This window comes from Leptonotus elevatus, chromosome 1, assembly GCF_054856555.1.
Source record: "Leptonotus elevatus isolate MCC_2025b chromosome 1, RoL_Lele_1.0, whole genome shotgun sequence".
NCBI classification, from domain to species: domain Eukaryota; kingdom Metazoa; phylum Chordata; class Actinopteri; order Syngnathiformes; family Syngnathidae; genus Leptonotus; species Leptonotus elevatus.
In genome coordinates, this window is record NC_141239.1 from 39116861 (window position 1) to 39122860 (window position 6000).

Sequence of the window (6000 nt, forward strand, 5' to 3'; positions counted from 1 at the left end):
AGACTAGTGGGGCTGCATAGAACATATTATTGTCACTTCCCCTTTAACTCAAGTCATTCGTTGAGCAGTTATCTTTGCTCTTCACATAGTTGCTGTAATAAAATAAATAGAATGCCTGAGGTAACTTGCTGTCTGATGCCATTATACAATCATTTACAGCACTCGACATAAATGAGTACACCCCAACAGTTTCCATTGAGAACCAATATGTCAGTCACGACGAAGCTCTAAATGCACTTGCCCTGTTTATCACCAATTGTAACCATTAAGGTGCGCATTACATGGAGAAGTTAGATAGTGTCACTAACTTGAATTTATGTGCACCTTTGATTGTAAATATGATTTTGTTAATGTGCACACAAAAAATGGGTACACAGTGAAAGCAAATGTAAATTATAGAGCTTAAAAAAAAGTTTCAAACTCCAGTGAGTGTAATATTCGTTAGAATTCTGAAAAACTTTCTCGTGTCCACTGAGAAATTGAAAAAGGGGTGTACACATTTATATTAATCACTGTATACTAAAGGGGCTTAATTGTGAACTTTTATTGAGAAAATGAACAAAAGTGTAATGCCTTTTGTTACGTTCAAGTGGAACATTTTCCAAAACAAACATGCTGCCAATTCAGTATTTATTCATCCACATGCATGAACGTTTGTAAACATTTCCTGTGAATACATCCCATTTATGATTGTACTTTTCCATCATGCGCTGACTTGTGTGGGGAAACTCGCATTACTTTTCTATGTATTTCTAGCTTTGCATTCCACTTGTTTTTACATCTACTGTATGTTTGGAGCAGCGGATTAAAGTTTACTCACACTTTATATGTAAAGGATTTATTTATACTTTTTCATAGAAAAATCATGGGACAACCACTGATGTGCAGAAATTTGTAATGTTTATCACATAACATAATTTCAGGGCATCGCAGATCGAGACGCCCATTTCTTTTTTTATGTGTGACTTTCGTATGATATGGGGAAAACTTGGTAACTTAAGTGTTCATGAGAAGAGTACTGAATATTTGTCTTCTCTTAATTTGTACATAGGTTGTGTTCATTGAAATTCATGTACAGTCTTTTTGTAATAAACAATTCATTGAAAGAAAGAAGAAAAAAATCTGTTATGTACTTTATATTCATTATTGAAAATCTTTGACCTCAGTCATTTTACATTATGCTGTAGATAGATTGGAATACAAAAGGTAAAAATCCAGTTGATTATTCCAACAAGATAGAAGCAATCTGATTCGCAGACATGAAAACTGGAGCACTGAAACAAAAATATGTGTTGGACTTTAAGTCGCTGTGGAGTATAGTCTTCTGAATTACGTTGATAATAAACTACATACACATTTATTTATTTTTATGCACTTCATCTATGACTGACCTGGCCCATGCTGACTACAAAAGTTTGCTCGCCCCTGTCATAGTATTGTTGGGCGTTTATATGTAGTTTTATTTAAATCCAGCAGAGGGCAGAGTGAACCAAGTCAGGGCGCAATGAAGATTTGGAGGTTATGCCACGGTCAAGTTTCATTCCTGTTTCTAACTACTGAAAAGAAGAGCCTAGAGAACTTTATGTTCACGTTTTTAGATGTTTTTCTATCTTGCTTGGAGTTTTACGGCTCTCCGTCTGGTTCTCAACAGTCATTAAAGTGATCAAACTGCTGTGACCCAGCATCGCTTTTGATCTATCTGATTTTTAAAACGTTTGATGCGGACCAGAGGCTCAGGGGTGCTATAAAGACATTTAGGGATGCTTGGGTACTACAACGTGTATGTGATAGGTAGCTTGTCGTGGTTTGGGGTTACTTCCCACTCTAAAAATTGCATTGGAAGTCAGTGAGTAAACCAAATCTAATAAAAGTTATGCAAAGGAGAAAAGGACTTAAAATGTAAACATATCCCAACCCTAATTTCTTGAGAAGGGTACTCTTTTTGATACAACAGCTCCTCAACATACGCATTGACAGTTAGCATGTTTCTGGAGTAAACCAGCTCCCCGCAGTTTACAGTGAGAATTAACAAAAATGGACCTTGGACTTGTTTTTGAAATTGTCTTTTAAAAGAAACATACAACATATCAAATATGTTAACAGACATTAACTTAATACAGAATGATTATCTTTTGACTATACTTGTCTGTACTATATATATATATATATATATATATATATATATATATATATATATGTATATAAATATATATATATATATATATGTATATAAATATATATATATATATATATATATATATATATATATATATATGTATATAAATATATATATATATATATCTATATAAATATATATATATATATCTATATAAATATATATATATATATCTATATAAATATATATATATATATATAAATATATATATATATATGTATATAAATATATAGATATATATATAAATATATATATATATAAATATATATATATATATGTATATAAAGATATATATATATATATATATATATATATATATATATATATATATATATATATATATATATATATATATATATATATATGTATATAAAGATATATATATATATATATATATAAACATACTGGTACATTACATACACATAAAAATAAATGTGCTTAATGTGTGAAAAGTACAGACACACAAAAACATATGAACAAAACAAATTGACTTTAGCACTGTTTGTGTCTGCCTTTTTACATTTGGTCTTTAATACAAATACTTTAAAATGGAGCTTTTGTTTGCTGAAAAACAATCTTATGTCCATGACCTACTCCATGAGGCTAGTTTTTTTTCTTCTGTGCAGACACACACACCACGCACGCACGCCACACGCTATAGTAAACATATGTCTATATACAAACATTTTGGGGTGTGCTATTGTTCAGTTTTGGGGGTGCTAAAGCACCCCCAAAAATGGCCTAAATACGCGTCTGACAAACCAAAACCACAGTGCTATTGACCATTTGCACCTACGTCACGTGATCATGTGACTGCCCTATGACAGACGGCGGAAGGAAATTATTGTTGAATGTAAGTGGACATGACCCAGAGTGACTTAGTGACTTAGCGACTGTTATTTTACAAATTAAATGTGAGCCATGGAATCTACTACTTCAACCGAAATTCGCCTGTCAGTCGAAGTTAGTCGGGACTCATAGAGCGCGATATTGACTTAAGTTGGAGATCGCTAGTTTGAAAACAGCCCCTTACCTTCTGTTGCATGCTGTTTTTACCAAGTTAATCAAATCGCCGACTTTGCCAGAATTCACAGCGCACGACCTATAGCATTTTGTAGTCACTGCCGTCTCTCCTCACTATTTTTTTCAACCTGAAAAAACACAAGATGTCTATTTTCAGTTATTAGCTAATGTAGCATTGTTTGTTGTTCAGTTCACGTTAGCAAAACCATGAAGTCACACTGAGACAGCTAGGCTAGCTCTCAAAATGTCTCTGGCACAAGAAAAAACTACAATTGTTGGCAAATGTCTGACGAGAAATCAACATTGGCTACCTTTGCCTCCTCAGCAATATGCGGGATATGAGCAGGGGATGAACATTTGCGAGTGTATGCGAAGGTCGCAAATGTTTATTTCTCATCATTCCTTGTTCGAAACATTTACCATTTTTTTGTTTTCTCTTGTTGCAAAGCAATTTTGAACATGACAAGAAAATCCATTAAAACAAGACGAGACGGCGAGAAATCAACATGAACTATTTTCACAAACACTCAGAAACTTTCACCCCCTCTGTGGGATACTGTCCTGAGGTGGTATCTCACTGAGCGGCAACGAGACAGTCACAAACCGTTTTTATGCTCAAAAATAGTTTTCCTTGTTGCAAGACTTTTTTGAATATGTTCAAAATATGATGGCAGTAACTGACATCCATCGTCCCCATTTTGCACAAGTCGTCAGCTATAGATACACATATGGCCCTCGACCCATAATCACCCCCGGTTGTCATGGCAAAATGGCAACAAAAGCTTTTGATCTGATCATATTATGTTGTGCTATGTCCCAGGCAGTAAAGCGCAGAATGGATCAAATCCGGTCAAGTGGTATTAGTTTAAATTGGTTCGTTTCCTCTACTCTGACAATCTGATCACTTGAACTGCAGTTACAGCATATGGCACGGAGCAGTTGACGAGGATGACGTTAATGTCTGATGTCATGATGATGACTGATCCCATTCTCTGGACTGCTCTCATTCAGCTTATGCGCACAATAATGAATCAAACCCCGGGCTGTGATTGCCTCCGTCAGACATATGCCATGTTTTTCTTGGCGAGTCCCTCTTATACAATAAGAGGCTTATACGCTTTAGACGAAATCCATGACCATGACCCATGGTCAAATCCAGATGCGATGACTTCACATCATTGTGTCACCCTAGAGTTTTTCACCTCAAAGGCTGCCTGGGGTGACCAGATCGTTCCCAGATTGGTGAGGTACACTACAAGCGATTTGCCCCAATCGCCCCTTGCAACCTTCTCCCGCTTCAAAAACATCATCCATGAGCCATGTGGCTCGAGCTCATCTTACTCATATGGTCATATTTTCAGAAAGAATGTAACTAAAGTTAATTTATATCATACTGCCTTGTGTTTGCTCCCAGAATGAAACGACCCATGAATTATTTACACAATGATTGGACTTGTGGCGCAGCAATAAAGATTTTGTACGTGTAAACTGATTTTGACATAGTAAAAAGTGGGACAGACGTTAATGTGCCAGCAGTGAGTTCCATACCATTCCGGATCAAGAGAGGCAGGTTTCTGCATGTATTCCATTGTAAGGGGAGGTCCCACTAAGTACTTAAGCCTATAGAAGTTTTTGTTTCTGTATTTCCTGACAATGTGGACGTTGCTATAAAAATGAAAGGGGGGAAAAAAACAACGAAATAATGCAGTGTGATGAATTCCACTTCTCAAAACTCAAACAAGTTTAATACAATGTTTACTGGTGGCACCAATAAAATGAAGGGAAAAATGAAAGCGCTCAACAGGCTCCACATCTGCAGAATGACATCTTGCAGGGTGCACAGCTGCTTATGATACAAACTGAAAACTGAACTGAAACCTGCCTTTCTTTTTTTTCTTCCTTTTCTTCTTCTTTCTTTTTATTTTTTTTTAGCCCCATGACACTTTTTCTGACTTATTTATCGTCAGGATTCTATTAGGTCCGAGCAACTCACACAGGACTCTCATGATTCAAAGTTGATGCTAAAAAGTTGTAATGTGGATAATTTATATAATTTCTATATAGCGAAATGTTTTTGAATATGGAAAATTAGATTAGTCCTATTCTTCTATTTTTATTGACTGTTTTTGTTTTTGGTGGACTTGATGATTGAAGTCTTATTACAAAATATACTCGCAGAAATAATTAACCTTAACTTAAGATTTATGTGTTTTTTCACCTGACAAATTCCCATTTACTTGTATTTTTTAAGATAATTTTAACACAAACCTGCCAAATAAACCTTATATGATATTCATTATTCTAATAAAGCCTATTTATTTGAAATGCACAATCCTCGGGTTTATGTATTTAGTATTGATATTATAATTACTCTAAATTAATAATAATTAAAAAGCACTTGTATATATATATATTTTTTTTATGTTTTTGGGATGAAACTGAATGCAGACATCCCAAAAACTTAAAGAAAAAAAAGTAATTAATTATACTTTATTAATACTAAATACATAAACTTGAGGATTATGCATTTCAAATAAATAGGCTTTATTAGACTAATGAATATTTATCATATAAGGTTTATTTGGTAGGTTTGTGTTAAAGTTATCTAAACAAAAGTAAATGGGAACTTGTTATGTAAAAAAAATACTTACAAGTTCAGCCTAAATATTTATGTGAGTGTATTACATATATTATAAAATATTATAAATAATATTACAATTCCCTGGATTGGCTAGCAACCAGTTCAGGGTGTACCGCGCTACTGCCCGAAGCCAGCTGGGATTGGCTCCAGCAACTGGATG